Below are 14,977 nucleotides of genomic sequence, written 5' to 3'. Positions count from 1 at the left end.
GATTCAACTTTGGAATGAATATTAAACACAAGCATGTATTGCAGGAATGAACACATACAGACACACCATTTGCAAATCAAAATTATTATTTTGACAATCTTCAAAAGACTCTTTGATCACCTCATGCTAGTAAAACTTGCAAATCTTACAGATGGCCTGTGGTCACAGCCATATGAAGTTGTGTGATAAGACAGTTCTGCGACTTATCTGAGGAGGAAACACTGGTTATATGAGGTTAACTCTGAAAAGTAAATATCTTTAATGAGGTATCGAGATTAAATTGCAATACCTCCGAACCCATACATCTCTAGCTACGTTCACACTGCAGGGTCGGATGTCCAATTCAGATTTTTTTTGGTCAAATTCGATCTTTTTATGTGGCCATTCACATTGTAAAAAAAAATTGATTTCTAATGTGAATGCAATCTGACTTGCATGCGAATCTGACGTCGCACACACTGCAGTGTTTACAGAAGTAAACACGACTTACACTCTAGCCTATCTCAGTACCGGCGCATTTGTTTCAATTTCAAGGATTTTGTACAATCAAAGTAAACATTTTCTGAACCAAATTATTGCGCGTAGAATATCAAGCAGGAAGACGACAAGTATTTTGGCTCTCGCAGTTTTACGGGATGTTATGCTTAGATTTCTGCTTGAAGAGCGTGTCTGTGGGTGAGCAGTCTCAGTAACAAGGGGTGGAACCTTCACGAGAGTTCCTAAAGCATTATTTGTCCAGTTTTCTGCTTCGTTGTCAAATATTTAGTTTGTAACCGTCTATTTTGGTAAATAATTATGACGCTTATTGTTTTTTGATGACGTTCTGGACAGATGAATGTGACCTGAGCGTGGGATGTCATACATATCGGATTTATTTTCAAATACAAAAGAGGCCTGGGTCGGATATGAAAACATCAGAATGGTACATTCACACTGATATGAAAAAATTGCATAGTAATACTTGTATCTCTGACTACGGTAGCCATAATGGGCCGACAATCCATCAGGCGGTGCGGCTTCAAAGTCATACTAAAACATTTTGACAGATTTTTGAGTGCCGTGTGTAATGTTTGTTATTTTCAATGGAACATTTTAAAGTTTTGGTGTTTACTGGTGTCATATTGCAGTCTACATGTATCTCTTATGTGTGACTACCATCTACTGGTCACACTTATCATTACACCATGTACCAAATAAAATTGCTGTGAGGTCTGTTAGCACAACCAGAATTATTCCGTATATTTGGTTATGAGGCGCACTGTCGATTTTTGAGAAAATTAAAGGATTTTAAGTGTGCATTATAGTCCGAAAAATACAGTATAAAAATAATTTGACAGAATATTAACTTTTGGATTTAATAATATATTTTTATTACTTCTGTTGCCCTTGAATGATGATCAATTAAATGTAAAGGTTATGCAAGAGAAATATATTATGTATATGCTCATTGCTCTCAAATTCATGACACCACAGTGCTGAATAACCCCTGACCAATGTTGAGGAGAACCTTTATCGCAGCGTCTGACCTTATTTTTTCTTTTATAATTGCAGCAGTCAGCTTTTGAATGAAACTGTTAGATGTGACTTATTTGAGGACCTTGAATTACGTCTATGCACTACAGAAGTGGTTCTCAAACCTTTTTCATTAAATACGACCTCAGAAAACACTTGGCTCTCCAAGTACCCCCATAATGGCCAACATTAAAGGCCTACTGAAATGAAATGTTCTTATTTAAACGGGGATAGCAGATCCATTCTGTGTCATACTTGATCATTTCGCGATATTGCCATATTTTTGCTGGAAGGATTTAGTAGAGAACATCGATGATAAAGTTCGCAACTTTTGGTCGCTGATAAAAAAAAGCCTTGCCTGTACCGGAAGTAGCGTGACGTCGCAGGTTAAAAGGCTCCTCACATTTCCCCATTGTTTACGCCAGCAGCGAGAGCGATTTGGACCGAGAAAGCGACAATTACCCCATTAATTTGAGCGAGGATGAAAGATTTTTGGATGAGGAACGGGAGAGTGAAGGACTAGAGTGCAGTGCAGGACGTATCTTTTTTCGCTCTGACCGTAACTTAGGTACAAGCTGGCTCATTGGATTCTACACTTTCTCCTTTTTCTATTGTGGATCGCGGATTTGTATTTTAAACCACCTCGGATACTATATCCTCTTGAAAATGAGAGTCGAGAACGCGAATTGGACATTCACAGTGACTTTTATCTCCACAACAATAAATCGGCAAAGCACTTTAGCTACGGAGCTAACGTGATAGCATTGTGCTTAAAAGCATATAGAAACAAAAGAAATAAGCCCCTGACTGGAAGGATAGACAGAAGATCAACAATACTACGTGGCGAAGTTGGTAGAGTGGCTGTGCCACCAATCGGAGTGTTGCTGGTTACTGGGGTTCAATTCCCACCTTCTACCATCCTAGTCACGTCCGTTGTGTCCTTGGGCAAGACACTTCACCTTTTGCCTCTGATGGCTGCTGGTTAGCGCCGTGCATGGCAGCTCCCGCCATCAGTGTGTGAATGTGTGTGTGAATGGGTAAATGTGGAAATACTGTCAAAGCGCTTTGAGTACCTTGAAGGTAGAAAAGCGCTATACAAGTATAACCCATTTATCATTATTATTTAAACCCTGAACCTGTAACCACACGGTTAATGCTGTACCGCCTGACGAAGCCTAGCAATGCTGTTGCTAACGACGCCATTGAAGCTAACTTAGCTACGGGACCTCGACAGAGCTATGCTAAAAACATTAGCTCTCCACCTACGCCAGCCCTCATCTGCTCATCAACACCCGTGCTCACCTGCGTTCCAGCGATCGACGGCGCGACGAAGGACTTCACCCTATCATCGATGCGGTCGGCGGCTAGCGTCGGATAGCGCGTCTGCTATCCAACTCAAAGTCCTCCTGGTTGTGTTGCTGCAGCCAGCCGCTAATACACCGATCCCACCTACAGCTTTCTTCTTTGCAGTCTCCATTGTTCATTAAACAAATTGCAAAAGATTCACCAACACAGATGTCCAGAATACTGTGGAATTTTGCGATGAAAACAGAGCTGTTTGTATTGGGATACAATGTGTCCGAATACTTCCGCTTCAACCATTGACGTCACGCGCAAATGTCATCATACCTAGACGTTTTCAACCGGAAGTTTCCCGGGAAATTTAAAATTGCACTTTATAAGTTAACCCAGCCGTATTGGCATGTGTTGCAATGTTAAGATTTCATCATTGACATATAAACTATCAGACTGTGTGGTCGGTAGTAGTGGGTTTCAGTAGGCCTTTAAAACAAGGCAGAGGTTTTATATTAACAAGTATATTTCATACGTTTGGCCACTGTAACATTACGCACAATGCATAAACATAATCAACAATGCCGCTCCATATACAGGACATATTTAAAGACTTATTTGGCATACCACGAGATGGAGCCCACGTACCACAGTTTACGGAGTCATGTATAAAGAGAGAATGGCCAACTCAGTTTCAGGCAATCTTCTCAATGATTGGTCAAAAGGCACTCATGTGACTACAGGGTGCCAAGACTACAGCCAACTTTAAGCTGATCCTGTGTGTTTGCGGTGCTTCCTTGTTAGTTTTTGGACGCGTAAAAATGCCCTGTTGTGCAGCATGAGGCTGCTCTATCCGTGGGAATTGTGGAAAGCTTTTACATCGCTTTCCCCACAACTCGCAGAGAAGACAATTTGAGGGCCTGCTGCGTCAAATACGGCCGCAAAATAATTTTTTGACGAAATAAAAGCATATTTTATTGTACGATTATGAGCTGGAGTATGTTTAGAACTAAACATAGGCATATTATTTTGGTTTATTTCATCAGAAAAACTAACTTCAAATCGACAGTAATTGTACTCATCTGTTGTCTGTTGGTGTCTGTTTAGTTGGCCAGACTCTCTTTATACACGACTCTTGACAGTTTGAGAATCACTGCACTAAAGTATAATGAAGGCTATCAACATTTGCTACAATTGACGTAGACCAGACACTCTCCAAATGGTGCAATTATGTATACTGAAAATCCCAAATGCAAAAGTCCCATTGGGCCTGTAATTCTAAAACCATGATTAAATGGACAAGGACAAGCCTGGGATTCATTGGACTGAATATGATTTATTTATGTGCAGGCCTTAGCAATACTCCCTGGAATATTAGAATCACAAAACACTACACATAACTTTATGTCATTGTTCACTTTGTAACCTAAAGAAATTATCTTATAATTGCATGTTCACATTTGGTGAAGGCAACTAAAGTCTCTTCTGCCCGCAGTTGTCATGAAAAAACTGTATATCGAGATCCAGGTGGAACAAAACAACTAGCAGTAATGTACTAGGGTGGTGTGAATTCTGCAAGAAAAAGGTATGCAGGCAGAAAATTGGGACATGCAATCCAAACAACCTTGAAAGCTCTTTGTGCCGAAGGGACAGCATCTGTGTCTGAGTTGGTTAAACATTGTGTTTGTGTGCGTGCGTGCATACTTGAATGTTAATTGTGCAGGTCAACGAGCAGCGGGTCCTGGCGTGTGCCTTGCCCTCCATTTAAAGCATATAGACAGTTTTAATATATAGTTGTTTTTTTATTGTTATTGAGTACATGTTGCCTAAAATAAGCAAATTGGTCATAAAATACATAATACAGTTGGGGCCTAAACAACTAAAAGTACTGTAAAACCTGTGCAAATTTTATAGTGCTGGTAAAGCTTCTGCGCAGAGTTTTGTTTCTCTTAAATGAGCTAATTAATGACAATATGAAAACTATACATTTAAAATGTGTGTATACACCGTATTTTCCGGACTAAAGAGCACACTGGTATATAAGCCTCACCCACTTAATTTTAGAAGAAAAAATATATTGTTCCATATATTAGCTGCACCGGACTACAACCCACAAATATATACATTAAGTTATTTTGACATACAAATTTGTAAACGTGTATTTACATACCTTAATTGTTTCGAAATGGTGTCAATACATACATACACATATCTACATAACATACATACAAATATATACATACACATGTGTATATATATACAGTAACTATATATATATATATCTATCTATATATATATATATATATATATATAGATAGATATATATATGTGTATACATACACGTGTGTGTGTGTGTACCGTATTTTTCGGACTATAAGTCGCACCGGCCAAAAATGCATAATAAAGAAGGAAAAAAACATATATAAGTCGCACTGGAGTATAAGCCGCATTTTTTGTGGAAATGTATTTGATAAAACCCAACACCAAGAATAGACATTTGAAAGGCAATTTAAAATACATAAAGAATAGTGAACAACAGGCTGAATAAGTGTACGTTATATGACGCATAAATAACCAACTGAGAACGTGCCTGGTATGTTAACGTAACATATTATGGTAAGAGTCATTCAAATAACTATAACATATAGAACAGGGGTCACCAACCTTTTTGAAACCAAGGGCTACTTCTTGGGTACTGATTAACGCGAAGGGCTACCAGTTAGATACACACTTAAATAAATTGCCAGAAGTAGCCAATTTGCTCAATTTACCTTTAACTCTGTTATTATTAATAATTAATGATATTTATCTTTGTGGAAACACTGATCCTCTTAATGATTTCTCACAATAAATATATATAGAAACAGATAAATATCAATATGCAACACTTTATTTTTATATTTTCTCTAAGTGCACATTTTTCAAATTGAACATATTCAAATGATCACTTCTAAGACAGTCTTGTGAAATCACAATATCCCATTTTAACTAGCTAGCCACTAACATTTTTTAACAAATCATGAATTACTTTGCACCATGTTTGTACAAATAATAACTCATGTAAAATACAAAAGTAAACTCTCAAATTTTTAAATCATGTCACACTTTGAACTGGACACCAAATCTGTTATCTGTTTCTTTGTCAGTTAGTGGGAAGCCTGGCATTGCATGCTGTTAACTAGTGTGTTGTACTCTGGTGTGTAACTTGACACTGCAACTCTGAGTGAGTCTTGCAGATGTGCATCAGTGAGGCGTGTTCTGTGTTTGTTCTTGATGAAGTTCATGTCAGAAAAGACTGATTCACAAAGATAAGATTTTTCCTCATTGTTTGTGGAACCTTCTTAATCTTTTGGACATATTTTCACAGCAATCTGGCCTTAAGCTTAATTATGATAAATGTAAAATGTTAAGGATCGGAAATCTAAAGGGAACGTCCTTTCGAATGGAATGCAAAGTGCCTGTTTTGTGGACAGATGGACCAGTTAACATACTTGGTGTTGTTTTCCCAGAAAATCTGGAAGATCTAGGCTCAGTAAATTATGATCATCGACTAAGAAAGCTGGACAAAATTATGCAATTATGGAAAGGGAAATCCCTAACCTTGTATGGTAAAATGTCTATTGCCAACTCGTTAATTATTCCTCAATTTATTTATTTGTTTTTGTCATTACCAGCTCCATCACAAAACTTTTTTAAGATATATGAGCGGAGGGTCTTCGATTTTGTCTGGAACGGCAAACCAGAAAAGATTAAAAGAAAGGTTTTGTACAAAGAGTATGAATATGGGGGACTGAAACTTCTCAACCTTGAAGCTATGTGTCTGTCTTTAAAAGCATCAATTGTTCCAAAGATGTATTTAAACATTGAGTGGTACACAAATGTCCTGTTGGACAAAAAACATGTACTGTATCAAAAGAAATTGTAGCTGCCTCGGTGCTTTCGTGCGCTCTGTTTTGTTTGTTTTTGTACATAAATTACCAAATATGTGTTATATGTGTTTTATGTCGCACGTTTGCACCAAGAAAAATTCCTAGTTTGTGAACCCGTTCTCAAACAATGGCAATAAAACTATTCTGATTCTGATTCTGATCCTTTTTTACAAGTGATCCCCTCCCAGAGAGTCTGCTGGGAAACATGGCGGGGTTCATAAAGGAAACAATCCACTCATAGTGGTGTTTTCAATTTTATGTGCCAGAAAAAAGAGACGATATTTTGCAGCAGTTAATATGGATGAACTCTAATATTGTAATAGATGGAAAGCCTTTCTTTTGGAAAAATATGTTTGAAAGAGGAATCATTTTTGTCAATGATATTATCAATGAGAATGGTAAAATTATGAAGTATGATGAATTTAGAGCTATGTATGGTGATGCTTGCTCAAGCTTTTCATTTTATCAACTAACTGGAGTAATTGGGAAAAGATGGAAACAAATAATTAATTATGGAACTGCTAAATTATTAGTTTGTAAACCTCTAATAAGAAATTGTAGTTGGCAAAAAGGAACTAAAATAAATAGAAAAATATATAATTTCTATTTAATAAAGAAATCTTTGAAGGCTGCCTCATACAACACAAATGGAAAATGGGAGGACTTTTTTGACTGCCCGTTGCCATGGGATGCCATATTCAAACTAATCTATAAAACCACTATCGATGTGCAAAATCGTTATTTTCAAATTAAAATTATTTATAACTTCTTACCCACAGGGAAAATGTTAAAATTATGGAATATGACAGAGTCAGATGATTGCCGATTTTGTTGTCAGGAGCCTGAATCCACCCTGCATTTGTTTTGGTATTGTCATATTGTGTCTTTGTTTTGGGTGGAAGTTAAAAAAATGTGTTTAAGGATTGGTTTGTTTATGAAGCTTAATGTGGTTTCTGTTATTTTAGGAGAGTTCATTGACAATCATGATTTAGTCAATTTAATTATAGTACTCGGTAAAATGTTTATTTTTAAGGCCAAAAACAGATATTCACTTAGTATTACTTTCTTTAAAACATTTATTCAGTATTTTCTAACTTTAGAAAGTTACATGGTTGAAAACGATAATGATGCCAAAAAACATTTAAAAAAAAGATGAGAAGTCCTCAAAGGCTTATTTTGAAAGTATAATTATTATTATTAAATTCTTACTATTATTTATTTATTTATTTTTATTGTAATTACTTATGGAGTTTATTGTGAAAAAATTGTGAACAGGAAGTGAACAAAAAGTTTTGCAACTGTTATGTAAAGAAAAGGGGTAGGATTAAATAAGCTCTGCTTCTTCCTACTCCTTTTCGAACATGTTGAAAAGAAACTGGAAATTGTGATGTATCATGTTGTATGCTTGCATGTTCGAAATAAACTCAAACTCAAACTCAAACTCTAATTATGTTTATAGATTATATGATATCTGCTGTTGTGTTCCCTAATTTGAGTGACCTGGACATAATCTGGACTGTACATAAATGCTTATTTTGAAAATTTAATTTTGTTTATAAATTATATGCAATCTGTTGTGTTCCCTAATTTTTTTCTGTGTACATGAATGAAGTTGTGTGTTGCTGAGTCCGACTTGGACATTATCTGGACTGGGCCTGGTTTAAAAAACCCTTTAAACAAATCCAATTTCATTGACAACCTGGTCTGTTGAAGATAAGGCCCTTTTTAAAAAAATAAAATAAAATAAGATAAATAAATAAAAAACATTTTCTTGGATAAAAAAGAAAGTAAAACAATATAAAAATAATTACATAAAAAATAGTAATTAATGAAAATGTTAGTGGACCAGCAGCCTATACAATCATGTATGCTTCAGGGACTGTGTCCCTTGCAGATGTGTTGTCTATGTTGTGGGAACCAGAATATTGGTAGCAGAAAGAAATAACCCCTTTTGTGTGAGTGGGTGTGGATGAGTGTGCATGGGGGAGGTTGTTTGGGTTGATGCACTGATTTAAAGTGTATCTTGTGTTTTTTCTATGTAGATTTAATTTAAAAAAAAAAAATTTTTTTTTTTTTTTTTTTTTTTTTTTTAGAACAGGCCCGCGGGCGACTCATCTGGTCCTTACGGGCGACCTGGTGCCCGCGGGCACCGCGTTGGTGACCCCTGATTATAGAACATGCTATATGTTTACCAAAGAATATGTCACTCCTAATCGCTAAATCCCATGAAATCTTATACATCCAGTCTCTTACGTGAATGAGCTAAATAATATTATTTGATATTTTACGGTAATGTGTTAATAATTTCACACATAAGTCGCTCCTCAGTATAAGTCGCACCCCCGGCCAAACTATGAAAAAAACTGCGACTTATAGTCCAAAAAATACGGTATAGGTATACTGTATATATATATATATATATATATATATATATATATATATATATATATATATATATATATATATATATATATATATATATATATATATATATATATGTATATCTATATACACAGTATGCATACATATATACTAGGGCTGGGCGATATATTGAATATACTCGATATATCGCGGGTTTGTCTCTGTGTGATATAGAAAATGACTATATCGTGATATTTGAGTATACGTTCTCACGCAGTTGCTTTTAGCTGCGGGCATTATACTACAGGCGTTTCTCACTCTTTCTTGTCTCTCCTTCTCACAGAGACATAAAACAAGCGCACCTTGCTACATACGTCACATAGTGTCGCGCATGCAACGTCATAAGCTCTCGCGGAGCAGAGAGGTAGCGGCATGGGTAACGTTAGCTGTGGTGCTAGCGGAGTGGTGCGAGTGGTAATAGGAGAGAGAGAAAGAAGGTGCGAATCTGGTAACAAATGAAGGAAGAATAATTAATTCCCAAGAAAAACAGCAGGGGTTCCATCGTCTGGCGGTGGTTTGGCTTCAAGTGGGAATATGTTGAACAGACAACCGTACAGTCAAGTATGCGGCAAAATTGTTGCTACAAAAAGTGGCATTACTGCTAATTTGTAGCATCATTTGAAAAGTCACCCGCTAGAGAATGAAGAGTGCTTGAAACTCCGCATGTCAACATCTCCGTTTGGTGCCACACCAACAAAATGCCGAAGCAACTATTTCCAGATCAACACCGTATGAAACAATAGTCAACAACAGAATCAGATAACGTCCGCAGGAACCTACCACATAGTGAAGGACATACACTATTTGATTTCCTATTATGCAGCTCATTTTTATTTGACAGTTATTGAAATATCTTGTGTGACATCATGCACAAAAGTGCACTTTATTTGTTTTAAACTATTGTAGTGGCGTTCTGTACAAAAACTGCACTTTAATTTAGTGTTGTTTTGATAGGTCATCTTAGTGACATCATGCACAAAAGTGCACTTTATTTGTTTTAAACTATTGTAGTGGCGTTCTGTAGAAAAAGTGCACTTTAATTTAATGTTGTTTTGATAAGTCATCTTAGTGACATCATGCACAAAAGTGCACTCATAGCTTGTTTTAAAATGTCTCTGACAATATTGCACTTTCTGTTTTGGAAATGACATGAATGTTTGTGCCACTGCTTAATAACTGTTTAATAAATACACTTTTGGTAAATTGACTTAGTTGTGATTTCCCTCTCTGCATGAACGTTTAAAATGAGCATGTATTAATGCAGTATGAACAAGAATGTTTTAATGTAGACACATAGAATCATCATACCGCTGTGATTATATGCATCAAGTGTTCATTCAAGGCTAAGGCAACATATCGAGATATATATCGTGTATCGTGACATGGCCTAAAAATATGGAGATATTAATAAAAGCCCATATTGCCCAGCCCTAATTCATACACACTCACACATATAAATATACTGAATATGTACATATTGTGCACACACACACACACACACACACACACACACACACACACACACACGCACACACGCACACTTTCAGGGTTTCTTCTTAATGAAATTGAATCTGGCGCGCCGCTACGGCATTTTATTACTGCCACACTTTGAGAATAAGGTTTTTTTTTAATTTAAAATTAAAGTAATATAATGTATTGTAGCCCCCAGAAGATATCACACAAAGTCTGATGCTATTCTTAACTTTAATTCCCAATCTTATGACGACAAACAGCACAATTCTAACAGGTTTTGCCTCCCGTACAACACTTCCGTCTCCATGCTTCCCTGGAGACACAACAATACTTCCTTATTCTCTGCCAATCACATTTCAGGTGCAGACGGTGTGTTTGGAAACATGGGAAAAATTGACATCAAATCCAAGCCACACAAACATTAAACATTTACACCAGCTGGTCGTTACAGTATGAATTGATATATATAGCCTATTATTTGCGCACTATTGACAAGTGATGTACCGAAAACTCGACCATCAAAAAACGACTTTGATTGCCGAAAACTGCGCTGCCAAAACCGGATGTAAACAAAATGCAGGCAATTGTCTGGAGCGTCGTCAGCATGTCTGCAATGTTGACAGAATGTTAATATATCCCGAATATACCCGCGGACAGCCATCTACAAAACGTGCAAATATTAAGAGGACAGTGGCGGCTTTTAAAAAGAGAAAGTACAACTGGAGCAACAGTGCAAAGCAAACGTGACATCATGCTCGCTGCAGCTTGCCTTACGTCGACATTGAGGGGTAGAAGTAGTCTCTAAACACGACTACATTTTATAACACCATAAAAAGATGCTAGATTTGTTGCAAGATGTTTTAATAAATAAACAAATAAACTCATTTAAAGTCACTAGACTCAACAAAGTAAAAAGCAGCAACAATTGAAAATATGGCAAAACCATACATTTGAGCCTGTTTAAAGAAACACATATCATAACAACAAATGTTGCTATTTACTCGATGGTGTCATGGCAACCACACCCATAACCACGCCCCTGACCACGTCCCCACCGCCACAGGCATTTTGGCAGTCTAAGGGAAACCCTGATATATATATATATATATATATATATATATATATATATATATATATATATATATATATATATATATATATATATATATATATATATATATATATATACTACCGTTCAAAAGTTTGGGGTCACATTGAAATGTCCTTATTTTTGAAGGAAAAGCACCGTACTTTTCAATGAAGATAACTTTAAACTAGTCTTAACTTTAAAGAAATACACTCTATACATTGCTAATGTGGTAAGTGACTATTCTAGCTGCAAATGTCTGGTTTTTGGTGCAATATCTACATAGGTGTATAGAGGCCCATTTCCAGCAAAGTTCTAATGGTACAATGTGTTTGCTCATTGGCTCAGAAGGCTAATTGATGATTAGAAAACCCTTGTGCAATCATGTTCACACATCTGAAAACAGTTTAGCTCGTTACAGAAGCTACACAACTGACCTTCCTTTGAGCAGATTGAGTTTCTGGAGCATCACATTTGTGGGCTCAATTAAACGCTCAAAATGGCCAGAAAAAGAGAACTTTCATCTGAAACTGGACAGTCTATTCTTGTTCTTAGAAATGAAGGCTATTCCACAAAATTGTTTGGGTGACTATATATATATAAATATATATATATATACACACACAGTCGTTGTCAAAAGTTTACTTTCACTTGTAAAGAACATAATGTCATGGCTGTCTTGAGTTTCCTTTTTTTTTACAACTCTTATTTATTTGTGATAGAGTGATTGGAGCACATACTTGTTGGTCACAAAAAAAAATCATGAAGTTTGGTTCTTTTATGAATTTATTATGGGTCTACTGAAAATGTGAGCAAATCTGTTGGGTCAAAAGTATACATACAGCAATGTTATAATTTGGTTACATGTCCCTTGGCAAGTTTCACTGCAATAAGGCGCTTTTGGTAGCCATCCACAAGCTTCTGGTTGAATTTTTGACCACTCCTCTTGAGAAAATTGGTGCAATTCAGCTAAATAGGTTGGTTTTCTGACATGTACTTGTTTCTTCAGCATTGTCCACACGTTGAAGTCAGGACTTTGGGAAGGCCATTCTAAAACCTTAATTCTAGCCTGATTTAGGCATGCCTTTACCACTTTTGACGTGTGTTTGGGGTCATTGTCCTGTTGGAACACCTAACTGCGCCCAAGACCCAACCTCCGGGCTGAGGATTTTAGGTTGTCCTGAAGAATTTGGAGGTAATCCTCCTTTTTCATTTTTCCATTTAGTCTCTGTAAAGCACCAGTCCCATTGGCAACAAAAAAGGTCCAGGGCATATTACTACCACCACAATGCTGACGGTACGATTGGTGTTCCTGAGGATTCCTGGGATTAAAGGCCTGACCTTTTCTCCTCCAAACACACTGCTGGGTATTTTCGCCAAACAGCTCAATTTTTGTTTAATCTGACCACATAACTTTCCTCCAGAAGGTCTTATCTTTGTCCATGTGATGCACCACTTTTGTCAGGAGGAGTGGTCAAAAATTCAACCAGAAGCTTGCCAGAAGTTTGTGGATGGCTACCAAAAGCGCCTTATTGCAGTGAAACGTGCCAAGGGACATGTAACCAAATATTAACAATACTGTATGTATACTTTTGACCTAGCATATTTTGTCACATTTTCAGTAGACCCATAATAAATTCATGAAAGAACCAAACTTCATGAATGTTTTTTGTCACCAACAAGTATGTGCTCCAATCACTCTATCACAAAAAAATAACAGTTGTAGAAATTATTGAAAACTCAAGACAGCCATGACATTATGTCCTTTACAAGTGTATGTAAACTTTTGACCACGACTGTATATATATATATATATATATATATATACACATATATATATATGTATACATATATATAAGTGTGTGTGTGTGCGTACACACACACACACACACACACACACACACACACACACACACACACACACACACACACACACACACACACACACACACACACACACACACACACACACACACACACACACACACACACACACACACACAGGCGTGTGACATAAAAACACAAAAAAGGAAGTGACCAAAGAAAGTATTTCTAAAAATACAGTACATGTGTTTTGCTTTTCATGTTGTTTGCGCACATATATCATGGCCAGTTATGAAATACACCTCACCACCACCACACACACAGACATTTTATTAGAAGTTGTGTTAAAACATCTCTGCCTTTACAAATATAATAATCAACCACGTTGCTACTTGCTTGCCCAGTCAATGTATACTTGTCTATTTGTTGTATGTTTAGAGAGCTAACAAATGCCAAGGACAAATTCCTTGTATATGCAAGTATACTTGGCCAAATAAACCTGATTCTAAATGTGAGCTTGACACTGCAGGAGGTAATATTTCAACAAAATGTTGTTGCTATAGTTTGCACTGTCGGAAGACTCTTTGACAAGGGCCTCTTTGCAGGATCTAATGATGTGTCTTAACCAGATATTAAAATACATTCTATATACATTTTATTAAATCATTTACTCCAGTATCTACAAACTTCTAAATGTTGCGTGTAGAATTACGCTTTTTTATATAAAATAAGTAGGGATGTCCGATAATGGCTTTTTGCCGATATCCGATAATGTCCAACTCTTTAATTACCGATACCGATATCAACCGATACCGATATCAACCGATACCGATATCAATTGATACCGATATATATAGTCGTGGAATTAACACATTATTATGCCTAATTTGGTCAACCAGATATGGTGAAGATATAAGGTCCTTTTTAAAAAATAAAATAAAATAAAATAAGATAAATCAATTAAAAACATTTTCTTGAATAAAAAAAGAAAGTAAAACAATATAATAACAGTTACATAGAAACTAGTAATTAATGAAAATGAGTAAAATTAACTGTTAAAGGTTAGTACTATTAGTGGACCAGCAGCACGCACAATCATGTGTGCTTACGGACTGTATCCCTTGCAGACTGTATTGATATATATTGATATATAATGTAGGAACCAGAATATTAATAACAGAAAGAAACAACCCTTTTGTGTGAATGAGTGTAAATGGGGAGGGAGGTTTTTTGGGTTGGTGCACTAATTGTAAGTGTATCTTGTGATTTTTTTAATAAAAATAAAAAAATGAAATAAAAACGATACCGATAATAAAAAAAACGATACCGATCATTTCCGATATTACATTTTAAAGCATTTATCGGCTGATAACATCGGCAGGCTGATATTATCGGACATCTCTAAAAACAAGTATCATAATTAGGGGTGCTTGTGCGA

General features: G+C 36.2%; 1 protein-coding gene across 8 annotated transcripts in view; it reads right to left on the bottom strand.

Annotated features, from left to right (window-relative positions):
* Positions 1–14,977, bottom strand: part of lrp8 (low density lipoprotein receptor-related protein 8, apolipoprotein e receptor) — a 410,737-nt gene that overhangs the window by 223,096 nt on the left and 172,664 nt on the right. The gene's annotated exons all lie outside the window — the stretch shown is intronic.

Source organism: Entelurus aequoreus, linkage group LG19, assembly GCF_033978785.1.
Source record: "Entelurus aequoreus isolate RoL-2023_Sb linkage group LG19, RoL_Eaeq_v1.1, whole genome shotgun sequence".
In the NCBI taxonomy this organism is placed as follows: domain Eukaryota; kingdom Metazoa; phylum Chordata; class Actinopteri; order Syngnathiformes; family Syngnathidae; genus Entelurus; species Entelurus aequoreus.
Note: the sequence above shows the minus strand (reverse complement) of the source record. Positions and strands in the feature narration are given on the sequence as shown.